General features: G+C 46.6%; 1 long non-coding RNA gene across 1 annotated transcript in view; it reads right to left on the bottom strand.

Annotated features, from left to right (window-relative positions):
* The window catches only part of LOC149365586 (uncharacterized), a 65,643-nt gene extending 58,203 nt beyond the window's left edge, over positions 1–7,440 (bottom strand). Inside the window, exons 1-2 of the long non-coding RNA XR_016292470.1 lie at positions 7,345–7,440; positions 7,088–7,237 (exon numbers count right to left, since the gene is read on the bottom strand). This is a non-coding gene — a long non-coding RNA (uncharacterized LOC149365586). The remainder of the gene's footprint in view (positions 1–7,087; positions 7,238–7,344) is intronic.
* Between the last annotated feature and the right edge of the window lie 6,448 nt (positions 7,441–13,888).

Genomic DNA, 13,888 nt, shown 5'->3' with positions numbered 1-13,888 from the left:
GACATTTACGTGACCTTGACGTCCCCAGCTTGACTTTGACCTGTCCAATTCCTTGACCATTTGTCTGACCATTGACCATCCATCGGTTCTGCAAACTTATTACTGAATGTTTGACCTTGGCTGAGCCTTCGAAGTCATCGGCAACGCAGGGCGATCTCAGCCAGAGACCTCTAGTAGTGAAGCTACCGCTTCGAAATGAAAACGTTCTTGCTTGTGTGAGTAAATCTCCAATTCAGCGACAATTACTGTGAATGTCATTGTCAAAGACAAAGAAATGTATTGCAGACTGGTACCAGAGGTCAAAATTTTCCAGATACTGGTTACGCAAATCCAGAGTGACGGGAAGAACACTGCTACCTGCCAGGCACTCAAGCAAGTAGAGTAGGGGCGGTCTCGCCCCACATCAGCTGTCTCTCTGGCCACCACAAGGTCTTAAGGAGCGCGACGTATGCCTCCATCTAAAATGCTTTGTACTCAGCCGCGTGGTCAGCTCTACCCACTATCTCCAGCTCTCTCGCCATGACATTGACGCCTTGGATGCCCTCACTCTTCGGGCATAGAAAGTCGCCCTCCTTCCCATTAATACACCTGCCGACCGACTCATACGACTAAGCCTTCACAACGTAATCGCGGAACTTGTAGACGCGCACCGACAAGCACAATATCTTCGACTAACACAACCCGCCACTGGCCGTCATATCCTGCATTCCCTTGAAATCCGGATACCGAAAATGATCCAACATTACTCTCCATACCAAGACCCCTGAACCTAGAACTGTTCCTTACACCACTCCGCTCATAGCTTGCACCCCGAACACCACGATCCCATCGATATTACGGCTCTGAACTGGGCGCAATTTGGGTAGACGCAGCCTGCACGGGCGATGAAGCGGTCGCTGCCGTGATGGATCACACTCTCTCCCCCATCTTTACAAACACACTCCCCACAGGCACCTCCCCTGATGCTGCAGAGAAAGCCGCCATTGCCCTCGCCACTGCCAACACAAAAGCCCTCTACGTTTTATCAGATTCAAAAACTGCAATCCAAAACTTAGCACGAGGCTTAATCCACGTTCGTGTTTATTGCATACTGGACTCGCGTGGTGCACCCCCGCCCCATCATGTGAAGTTGATTTGGTTGCCCGCGCACTCCGGGAATCCTGGAAACGAAGCCGCCAACCTTTTAGCCCGAGGTTCTTTAAACCAGGCTATGGCGGCCTCCCAGCCGGGGTTCACGATGGAGCGCGCGCACACTTTTAGCGAGCTGATGCGATATCCTCACCACAAAAGTCCCTCAGCAATCCGCAGGCAACCCTTTCGCACAAATTACACAAACTCACCCCTCTCCTCCCACTCTTTCTCACTATCACCCCTTTTCCTCACTTCGTCCTCTGGTATGTTCCGGTGGCACGGGCAGGGACACTTTATTTTGTAGCGAAAGCTACGTTGGCCACGAACCTGCGAATTCGCTGTCGCGGTGCTCCGAGCAGGCACAGAGATGGATCTTGAGGCGTTGCCTAGCAACCGCCGCAGCTGGCGGACGCCGCGCGCTCGCCGCGCCATCTGGCATGACGTCACATCGCGCGCCTCGCCGTGGAGCCGCCATCGCCATTTGGTATGACGTCACACCGCTTGCCTCATCGTTGTGCTCGCCTCCGCACGCTTCGCCAGCTGTGTCGCATGCCTGATAACATGTGGGAGGATTGAAAAGGAGAGCTCGCGTGCGCCGCAACCACAGTTGAGGCCTTCCGCTAAGTATATCCTGGCATAGCCGAGCTAAGCCACTGGCAGTTTTCTTTTTTGTTCTCTTTATAGTCCTACAATTTTTGCACTCTGTCCCGAAGCTGTCGCTTCTGCTCTCCATCTCCTTTCTCACTGCCTGGGCGGATCCTCCATCGCGGCGCCTAGAGCACCTTAAAACCTGAGAAGACAGAGACCCTGCTCCACTGCGAAGACCCTGTCGTGCGGACCGTCGCTACCGACCGGGCTGCCAGAGTTACGGTCCGCAGGAACATAAACGCTTGAGTGCAGTGGGTCCGTGCGGGGGCCCGGGATCCTTCCACCCCTCCCTATTTTGTTTCATGGACTGCTGTCGCACCTCCCCTAACGGCTACGCCAATCGAACCAGAGTTTGCGCTCGACCCCCGTCTGATACTTCCCACAAAATTTGTGGCTCTGTATTCAACACTCTAAAGTAAGTGCATTAAATAAAATTGGGAAAAAGTTTCCTAGTCATGTGAAAGACCTTTTGAAGTTATCACACGAGTGCAGAAGTAGGTCTCATTAAAAATTTACAAAAAATATTTTACTTTTACGTTAGAAAATTTTTGTAGATGTGCGTATGGATTGTTTCTATAGCACAAGGGGATTTTCAGCACAAATTTTTTGCGGTAACATTACTTTACCCCAAGAAGCATCGTTTTTGCTTTTTTAAAAACTGTTAGCTCAGATTCGCCAGAAACACATTTTTCGACAGGTATCTCTAACGTACTATCTCATTAAACAATTTATACTACACAACACAGAATATTTCAGAAAAAAATTCGAACTGGAAAACAGTAAGTTGGGCTGGGTTTCTGGCTCAATTTCCTACAGCGCTATTTCTAGTAAAAATACGAAAAGTAGATAGATTGATGGCGAGCTTCATTGTAATTTTGCTCAGCGAATTTTATCCCTACCTTTTGTTTTGTTTAAAGCCAGAAAAAAAATATATTTTTTTTTAAGCTCAGCACCGCAACTCGAGCCATGGCTCCCTCGTACGGCTAGGTTAGAAAACATTTAAAAATAAGCTTTTTGAGCATAAGAGCGCATTTTTCGGCCTAGCATTGTCAGCAGTGTAGCACATCAGAATACAGCTAAGACGTCCTAATTAGCATGCTCGTTAACCAATATTGAGTAGATAGCTTTTAACTATTACCGTTAGACTCCTTAATTGTTACAGGCGTGTAAGCCCGTCTTAAGTAATGTCCTTACCAGCTTTCAGAATTTTGAAAATGCAGTTAGCCTCGGCGCTGTGGCCCAACCAGTTTTGGCTATCTCGACGACTTACGTTCACTGGAGAAGTTGCTTTGCTTGCAAGCTTCACGAAAGCGCGTGTATTTTGACGCGATTTGGCGTAAATTTGTTGGGCCACAGCACCGACGGCAACCGCGTTTTCGAAATTAAAAAAAAACTAATACAGATATTAATTAGGGTGGGCTACACGCCTCTTAATAATTTAGGAGCCTAACAGTAGTAATTAAAAGTTAACTATTCAATATCAGTTAACCATCCAGCTAGTTAGAACGTCTTAGCCGCATTCTGATGTGCTACACAGCTGACAATGCTTGGCCTAAAAACGCGCTGTCCTAGCTCAAAAAAAAAAAATTTTCAAAGTTGTGTAAACTCTTGTTGTGTAAGTTGTGTAAAGCCTTTTGGGTAGGAGTGATCTCATTGGGATAAGAACGCAGTGTGCTGTCGAGACACGACAACTTCATTTTGTTCCCAGTGTCCTTTTAAAACAAATCCAGCAGTTCGATGACCGTAAATCCCATGGTTTGAATAATTTCCCTGATGACACAAATGAGCGATATCAATGCACGTTGCACTGCATCGAAAGCCGTGCTTTATCAACCCACAGTCACACACTTAGATGCGTCGCGACTTGAAAACATATGAAATCTGCCACTGTAGCACGGAGACCGCGTTCCATTGACGTGCCATGGAATCTTCAACCGTAGACGCTAGTGATAGTTAAAATACCTAAGCGTAGCCTCCGAAAACGAAACGCGGTCGACTGAAAAGTGTCATGACCGAGGGTTTCCCCACGGATTGAAATCAGAGGGGTGTCAGATATGCTGGAGGGGGCTGATGAGGGGAGGTGTAGAAGGTAAAGGGGAAACGGTAGTCGTTTTCAGTTCTTTTATTTCGGGGAAGCCAGCTACAGACGATATGTCCCTCCGCATACATGCCTTCCTTCTGGCGGCACTAAAGAGCAAGTACACCACTTTTTGAGAGTTACGCGATATTCAAGTATTCCAATCAGTATAAGCTGTAGGTAAACCATCCAAACTTGTTTTTAAGGCGAAAGCCTTTTATGGCTTATACTCGCAGCCAAGGTCACATCCGGTGTAACGCTGTCTTCCACGAATAACGCGGCAACGAATCAGGATACGAGAAAACGAATGGTAGCATCACAGAGAGGGCACAAAATGTAACCCCGACGCCGAGTTTGATGACTGTATAGTTAATTAATTGATTATATCCAATTAAAACGAAAGAAAACGAAATGCGCCGATATAGCGCGGACGTCGATATAGCGATGGGAACGGTGTGACGTCACATCCACCGGAAGTCGTCACAGCATAGTGAAAGTTATCACAGAATGGGCGGAAAAACGCCGGATATGTGCCTAATCAGATTGCAAAATGTCTAATTAAGCGTAATTAGTACTTAAGATCACCGAAAGATCTGTAATTTGGGCAAAAATTGCTTAAAAACGAGGAAAACCGTATGATGACGTCACATCAGACGAAAGGACGTCGAAGCAGTGTGATCCGCCGCCAAGCAACTACTGCCGACGCGCTGCGCATGCGCAGCGTGACGTCATCGCTTCCTCTCGCCACGCTCTTCTCCTCGGTCGTGAAATGAATTCAAGCCCGGCAAATTCAAATCAGTGCAATGAGTCGCAAACGGCTTTCGTCTTCCCGCACTTAAGAGGTGTCTAAGTGCCTCCAACGAATATGTTTTCTGGGGCGATAATCTTTAAATGGTGACGTAATAAACGATTAAAGTTGTTTCCTCTTCAAACCACTAAAGGAGTGTTGCGGAGCTCAGAGCGACATCTTGGACAGCAAGATTTTCAATTTCCGTTGCCGTCAACCATCCCCTCCCATGCGTCGTTGGATGCCGGCAAACAACGTTCGACGGGCTTTGTCTTCAGCGGCGTTGGTTTTCCTTATTCACAGCATCAAGTACCCGTCGTCAAGCCCCCCCCCCCCTCAAAAAAGTGCTGTGCGCGGCGGAGAAGCCTGCAAACCGTCGCAATTTTAATTCGTGTTTGGGGCATCTCTTCAAATGCTAGTTCAAAATGATTTCGTATGCTTTACCTGCGGGTTTCACACATTCGACCCCTTTAGGCTCGACGTATTTTAAAGTACTTGTGATGCCCTTTAAGCGAACCTCCCCATCGCGTCTAAAAAGAAATGCTTACGCACTAAGGCCTCCAGAAAAACAAGAGAGTGTGTAGGGAAATTACCGGCCATGATGTTTGAATTTTGTCGACACGGTGCACAGTGTGAAAGGGGGATATGCCCAGTTTGTTGCCTTAATGAGCGGGCGTTGCGCAAATCTACGACCACCTTTGTGCAAAAGGACGACTGCTCCAGAGTGGTAACAAGGCTTCCCAAGTCCGGTCATGTACATGCGCTGTGTACAGAGCGCATGCACATGAGTTATAAGCGGCGCCTGTGTCAGATTTACCCAGCGTGCTCATGCACCGCAGACGCTGTATCGAGAGGCCATAGCACCGATCACTTCACCGCGTATGTATCTTAACTAAATGCGGCTCTCTGCTTTCATGGAAGCGTTGCTGTCATTGGCCACTATGCAAACTTCGGTCCAAGAATCGAGGGAAACCAAAGACGCGGTCAACTTTGTCGCTGCGCCTCTTTTCTCGGCTGGCTCGAGCAGCGCTAACAAACGCAGCTGCCTAATCAAAATGGCATTCGTTTACGACCTACGTTCGTGCGGCTATCGCGCCCTGCGACTATACCACGCCGAATTTCCGTTGCACGCGGATTCCAAGCAGCAGTGTGACACGCAAAGAAAACACGCTCGCGGAGCAGGAGTTCGTCTGCTACGTGCGCCTCAAACATGGCGGCCGGCTGCGTTGCACCGCAGCGCCGCGGCTGTGCGCCATTGCACACCATCTACACTATCGTCTGCAAACGAAATGCAAACAGCGAAGCGCTCGGCCGAATGTCCATTTTACGCCGTCCGTCTGCTGCCGCCAGACTTAGGCGCGCAGTTCACGTCTGCGATAATTTTGCTTGTTATTTTTTTTGGCGTTCTTTTCTCTCTTCGCCAGTGGAGCGCCATATTTCTAGCGGCAGCAGACAGTGCGACTTAACAACGGCCATGTTGGACACCCACCGCCACACGATCGGACATTTTTTCATTGCAAGCGTCGCAGCCGGGCGCTGATAACGCGACGATGACGGACGGATGCGAAATCAAGGCGGTGCAAGCCAGGGAGCGCTAGCGTCATCCACGCGGCCTCCAGCGGCTCCCGCCAGTTCAGCCGCGCTGGTCGAGTTGACGCGCTAGAAAGTACGAATACGTCGCTCCAGTGACAAAGCGAGACAGTGATCAAAGAAAAAAGAAGCAGAAACTGTGGAAAACCAGATAAGGGCGCCTATCCGTGATGGCGACGGGCCTACGGCGTAGACTGGACCTTTGGTCACGCGCTTCGTTGTTCGCCTTTCATTTCTTAAGGATAGTATCAGGAACGTCAAAAAAAGAAACCGGATAATCGAAACTTGAGCACGAAATCGCAGACGTATTGGCCTTTAAATATTAAATACGGTGCGTAACCGCTTACAAAACAACGCTTATTGCGACATCGAAGTGAAACTCAACTGCGCTTTTGATTCAACTGTTTTGCTCCCGCTTCATCCGATGCTGAAAGTCGTTGCGTAAGCGAAACCACGAACAGTTTAAAGACACCGCACAATTTTGCATTCCAAAAGCGCAAGTTTAAGTGCGGACACGCTATACTCAATTGCATGACGTCCATATAGGAGTGTTTTACAGGCACCGTTCATTGCATCTTCGGGGACAGCGACCAGCGGACCACCGCGGACAAACCGCTCAATATAGTTCTGTTTGCTACAGGTCCTTGAAGAAGATCACATTAAACGGCACAGACTTAAAGCGACTTCAGCGTTTAATATATCCGTTCAAGTCAGAATCCGCCAATAACTTCTTGGGGACATTCAACTAGCTTTGGCGCGTTCGCGCACTGCACTAAGCGAACCGCGCACGGATGGCTAGAGACAGAGGGTTTTACGGAATTCGATGCGCGTTCTGAGAAGAATAAAGAGCTCACCTTCAGGATTCAGTACAAAAGCGACGCAGCAGCGGGACACCGGCCATGTAGATGTGCGTCCAGAGAACACGTCGCCGCTTCCCGTCACTTGCCGCCATTGTCCCCGAGGGGCCAAGCGCTGTCGCAGCATCGTCGGAGCACTGGGAAAACCTGCGCGCAACACAATTGCACTTGTCAACGTGCGCTCACCGCCTTCGCATTGCTGTCGCTACGAGCTTCATCATGACCTGCACAAGGAAATGCGAAAACGTCCTTACACAGATAACCAAAGCTTGCAGAAAGCAGCACGACGACCACGCCGAACCGGCACCGCTGCCTCCAAGCACGCAAAAGGCTTCGTGAACCTTGTTTGATACGCGAAACGGCCTGCCGGCTCTAAAAGGTACTGAGAGGGCGCTAGAAACGAGATAAAAATTGCCACACTACTAATCCCTCTAGTGGCGCCGTACAGCGGCCGAACTGTCTAATCTGGGAAGGGGCGAGCGCATCAAGGCACCCTACGAGAGTGCCCGCCACCGCGTCCCTCTCCTAGCTTCACCCCGGGCGTTATCAGTGCTCGAAAGATGCTACGCTGTTTCGGACAACATCGCCAGGTGTGGCCTGCCTCCAATCGGGCTAAGTATAGCGTGATGTCGGGATGAGTTAGCGTCGGGCTGAGTTTAGCATCGACGAAGCGCTGGCTGTAATGCCACAAGCGGGTTAGATAACCCCCAATTCCTGACGGCAGTCTTGCACATGTTCCCAGGCCGAGCCGCTTCGCGATGGAAGCGACGAAGCGCCCGCTGCCGTCAGCCGAATACCGGTTAAGCGGCGATGCTGGTAGGCTTGCGGCAAAATATGGGTCCGCGCCACTGGCGCCTCCTCCGCGCCTCCAAGCACATTGTCATAAGTCGGGTAGCGTGACCAGTTGTTTCATCACCAGGGGGCTCGTCCGGGATGAGGAAACGGTCTGAAGCTTCGAAGGTTGGGGATACGAAAACAAGCAGGTTTAATGGCAAGAAACTAAGACACTTATTTACATAATGAAAGGTAGAAAGGAAAAGAAACAAAAATTAAGAGTTCAAAGCGTCGAGCGTCTGGATGAGCCTATTACCCAAGGCCCAGAGCGTTCGTGCTCACTTTGGGCGCAGGTTAAATAGCCCAAGGCTCCGCCCTTTCACCAGGCGGCAATTCATCGCGACACAAAGATCGGCACTACACAACACAGCAAACGAAGACACCTGTTGTAGAGTCCACCCGTGGGAACTGGCGAGGAGGAAACGTAAGTCTGCAGCTCTTTCGCACTGCGATGCAACAATACTGTTAGCAGCTCGTGTCCATCGAACACAGGTGTGGCATGATGGCGCCGCGGCCGCAGCTGCGCTGGCTTCCTCTGATTCGTTCCGGGTCTTCTCAGACGAGGTGCATCCTTTCTTCCCCTGCCGTCGGTTCATCGACGGTCGCTTCTAGAAGGAGAGATTTGTGGCAGTGATCCGACTGAGTTTTTGATATATTAGGCCCATTGCGTTTTTAATGCTTAGCGTGCTGCCCGGTACTGTCTTCGTCATATATGCAGCTGCGGTGAACTCTATCGCAAGTTCTATTAAAAGCTTGAACCTATGTAATGAGGGCACCAATCACGTTTTCATACTTTGAGATTTTCGAAGTGCGCCTTGTGTGCACTTTGACCTTTTTATCTACAATCGGTGGGTCTCTATCATAGCAGCGGGATAAAGAGCGGGGCCGCAGTGCCTTAAATATAAATACTAGCTTTGATTCATGCTGCATTGTTGTCAAAATGGAATGTAAGAGATAGGTCGGTGTCCTCGAATGTTGAACTTTTTAAGCGAGATCACCGATGTGCATTTTCTTTCTTTTTTTTCTTATATCAATGACCGGCTTTTTCCACATTAAGTTTTGCCTCCATGTATTGTTCCAAATTAAATTAAAGTAAAATGTAAGTGCGATGCGAACAAGATTTATTACACTGACTCATTGTAAACCGACAGGGTTAACGCTGCCGTGAGTGGAAAACCTGGCTTCATCCCTGCGGCATTTTTGTGTAGAGAAATCTGCGTCACGCATTACGTCTCGCATGGATGTCTGGAATGAAAATAATTGAAAAGAGCACTTGAGATGTGAATTAAAAGTCGGCGCATGTATCAGATGGAAACGTTGTAAGGTAATCAGTTTCACGTAAAATAATATTTCTATATTTTTAAGTCGCGATTCCAATCCACGGCCTTTCGGTCGCCACCCAGGTACACTAGCAACGGGGCTACGCAGGGAATTTTTTTAAACAAGGCATTTATTACACTTAATTTGTCTTCTATTGACATTCACTATCTAAAAAGCTTTTAGGAAACGCCATGACAGACATCCTAAAAAGACAGAGCAACAGAGCACTACATGGGAGGTAAGCATGAGCACATCATCAAGAGGAAGTGCCATTCCGGTTTAAAATCGGTCTGTTCACACACTTCCCCCATATGAATAATCATTTGGAAGAAATTAGATTTGGTCGAGAGAACAGATTCACAGTGCCAATCCATAGTTGTAGTTTTTCATAAGCTGTGTAGTCCAACCAGAAAAAATATATCAAGAGGTTCATCAGCATATTGCACTCTAGTGAAGCATCGTTCGGTATGAGAAGTGAAATAAATTCGCTTTCTCTAGGTCTATTGCAAGATTTCCGAGACGTTCTTGGTGAGAGCATGGCTTCCGTTCTCCTGCGATGGGTTTTACTTAGTCCTGCTTATGATTTACTTCAATATTCCATTCAGGCTGCCATTTACCTCTCAGCTTACATTTTACCAACTTTATGCCATCTCTATAGGGAATGAGTATTTTCTTGATTTCTTCGTGCCGTGTTTCGGCCGCTTGCTCATTTATACTGATTCTGACGTGGCTCAGAGCCCAGCAAAATTTTGTCGTGTCCCTGAGTTGCGGCTCTTCCTACGTCTGCATGACACACCAATTAATGGCGTAACTGCATTTCTACGGTGAAGTGCAGTGAGTATGCTAAAGAATCGATGTAAATGATGCAGTTCCCACAATGTTCGCATTTTTTATACAGCAACAGAGACCGCATAGCACTCAGCCATGAAAATGGATGGACGTTGTGGTAGCATTACTGTTTTCTCGCATTTCATTTGTATTACTGCATTGTGGCTGCAGCGCAAAAAACGAGGACGAACAGACACGGCGCTGAACTTACAACTGATCTTTACTAATGTTTTGTAACTGCTTAAATAGTGTGGTTAACAATCTCAGATGAAAATACACACACATAGATATGTCAAGAATGACAGAACATGAGCTCTGCATGCCGCATCAGTGACACATGACCAGCTGTGCGCATTTCTCTAAAGATCTTTAATAAAGCGTAGTTGCTTATGTGACAGGGTTATTGAGGTGGTCCTTATGCATTCGTCTTGACGTCTATGAATTTTTTTCTTCTTTTTGCCTTTCAATGGCTCCACTGCGGCCTGAACTTAAAATATATTTTAGTAGGTTCTTTGAGACAGAAATTACAAGATAAGTTGGGTATCCTGCTGCCTCTATAGCCGCTCCACCTGATTTCGAAAACTGTCTTACAGTGCATGACTGCACGATTGCCCTAAGGTGTTTCGGAAACATAATTAAAAGAGTGGTTCCTGGTTTCTTGGCTCGTCTAACCTGCACATATGACAGTCTCAGAAGCGGATGGAAAAGTCTAAAAACCTTAGAGGTCTTTCAGAAGGCAATTTATGGGTGATGACAAGGGGGTCAAGGAACTTCAAAATTCAAAAAAATCTATGAAACTTTCGAGAGCGAGGCCCTGCTTCAGTAACTGTAAAGCTCATAATAACTAAAGAATCATCTACAAATTCGAAAACACGCATCGCACTAGTATCTTCTAGTTTACTGTCAAGAAGCCTGTCATGGCGCGCAAGATAAATGTCACGAGCGGGGCTATGCATGAGCCGATGCAGACGCCTTTTGTTGGGAGGTAAACGGATTCTTTCCAGGGAGAAAATACGGTGTTAAGATAAAAAGTCAGCAGATAAAGGTAGTTGCCACAACTGATGCTTGGACCATTCCGGAATGTTACCACGCAATAACAGTCAACGCATTTTCCTACACAAGACGCCTTGTCCTTTCCGCTGTAACGACAATGACACACCAACATGCCCAGGCTTCCACCTTGCGTGTGCTATTGCACTTCCAAAGTAGACAACTGATTTTCAATCGGCTGTATAAAATACTGTCTATTCCATGCATTTTTGTTTTAGTATTTTTGTATCATATATTCATATGGTGTTTATTTATTGTGATATTGTTTTAACGTGATATCGCATATATAGTGTAGGCACTGTTAAGGAGGCAGTATTCAAGAAACTGAGCTCGTTTCATACATTTGGCGACAAGTGGTCAATTCGACGTTTGCAATAAAACAATGTCAGAAAGTGAGCTTTCTTACCTCTGAGGCATTCTGTTACACGAAGTTACATTCATCTTCACCGTACGGCGGTCGTTCGGAGTCTTCCTTTTCAAGTGTTCCAGAGACCAGAGAAGTAGCAGTAAGCAGCACCTAAGTAAAACAAGCTGCAGTTCGACTCATTTTGAGCAGCACAGGTTTCCAGCGCCTTTTTAAATTAATGCTGTAAAAATAGCACACAAGGAACACAAGAGACGGATAGGAAAGGACGCAGACAAGCGCTAACTCGCAACTGAGGTTTATTGCTGACACGCGCAATATAAGGTACTCACTTTAAAAACATAAAAACAAACACAACCACATGCGGTCCCTCCTCGAAAGACCAAATCAGAGGGAAAAAATGGAATTGAAGCCTGAGGGGCCACTCATCGCTGTGTAAGGATCAGTTAAAAAACCGTTATCAAAAACAAAAAGCTTCCTTGTGCGCTATTTTTACATCATGGACGTTATCCAACTTGCCTAAATTTCGGCTTTGCCTTTTTAAATCATGCAGAGTAAGACGAGTATAAATGCTATGCTTCAAAGACACGCTGAATGTTTTATGCGTTAGACCCTGAAGATGATCTTTACGTTTGAGTGACCTTATCCTTCGCAACATTTTTCAGTGCGGGTAAAACATCTGCTGACGCACAAGCGCGCATTCATGTTTACGAAGTATTTTGAGTTCAGAATAAATACAATACGATAGTATCAATCACAGGTTGTAAAACTTTCGCAAACAAAAACGTAAGCCAAGTGTCAGCCCATTCCCTCCGCGTTCTCTCGAAATGCTTCGTTGAATTTTTATGGGAAGAAACAATTTTCTCTGAGCCATGCTTTGCAACTGCAACAACTCCCAGGATTTGTGCCCATAATCTGTTGCTTAGTGATGGTAATAGCAATAACACCGATTTTTTTCTGGCCTCACTTTTATCCTAATGGCCCCTCTACTAAGAATACGCGCGTCTTCAAAACAAAGGCACATCTCCCTTCGCTGACACTCCGTTTCTTCACGCAGCCTTTCTTCATATAAACGGAAACATTTTCTGTACAAGCAGCCCTAATAATGGCGAAAGGGGTGAGCTGGTGATACATACTTACTATAGCGCAAAAAAACGATGACGGAAATAAAGCAAACAACAGGACTAGCGCTGGTCTTGCCGATTCTTTCTTTCCATCCACGTTTTTTTTTTTGCGCTTATTTCTTTAAGTATGTATGAGCAACTCGCCCGTTTCGCCATTGTGTTGAACTTCATTTGTTCTACTTCGGGCACTTTTACTTGTCCTCACCCCCATCTGGATGACCCGGCCCTGCTGGCTTCGTTAATACCACTGGTCCTGTTGTTTCCTTTCTTCCCTTCCTCGTTTTTTTTTTGTGCATTATTTTCCTTCAGCCCTGATAGTCGCGGTCAAGCACCAGCATTTGACAATTACCCATAAAAGGTCGGTTGTACAAAAAACTTTTGTTCTAAAAGGCACGTTTGACGTCAGATATGGCTGCGAAAGCGAGTGTCCCCATTGCCAATGTCAACACTGTTGTGATGTTAACGGAGTGACAGAGTTTCGCCTGCAGCACTTTCTTCTTTGTGGTGGATTTGCAACGGTGCTTTAAATTTCGTTTGGTGTTCACACGTGAAGGATAGAATTAAGTGATCACACTTGGAAGACACCCTTTTTGATGGTGTATATTTGACTAGCCATGTAAGAACCATACATGTCCTATAACCTTTTGGTTTAGTTCTTTCTGCGCGCAGCACAGAGTGAGCGGGAACCTCTTGAGTGGGTAAAGACACATACCACTGTTACGGTAACATTGAAAGGAATATCTCTCAAGTCAGAACAGTAATACTTAAGGAATATGTGCTTTGTCATAATTTAAGGCGAATGAGTGTATTGATGACCGTATAAGTAAAGATTATCGCTGTCAGCTCCCTATCCCGTTCAAAATTGAACTAGTCGCCACAGTGAAGCTTTTGCTCTCGCCATATGATGTCTCATCCTTGATTAAAAAGCACCTAACAAACTGCCATAAAAGAACATATGACGTAAAAAGTGGGTGCTTAACAAGCGCCCACATACAAAGAAAAAATTTAAAATTAATTCCGTTTAGCGCGTCTTTTTGTTATCAATCACCTTTTATAGGATTAAAATGACACCTTGTTCAAAAAAGAAAAAGCGCCATCCTAAGATCCAGCTGATAGCAGTTAGGGCTTTGCTTTGGTTCTCTTATACACTTCTGTTTAATTTCCAGTAAGCTAGACAAAAGGATGCATGATACATAGTGCGGATGGGAATGAGCTAGGCCACTTGTATATTCTGGGACAATGTTTCCTGAAACAAGAAAGCCATTCGCTCTGTATTGC

The sequence above is a fragment of the Amblyomma mixtum genome, chromosome 1 (assembly GCF_055824585.1).
Source record: "Amblyomma mixtum isolate Tamu chromosome 1, ASM5582458v1, whole genome shotgun sequence".
NCBI classification, from domain to species: Eukaryota; Metazoa; Arthropoda; class Arachnida; order Ixodida; family Ixodidae; genus Amblyomma; species Amblyomma mixtum.
The sequence above is the reverse complement of the archived record's forward strand: the minus strand, read 5'-3'. Positions and strand labels throughout refer to the sequence as shown.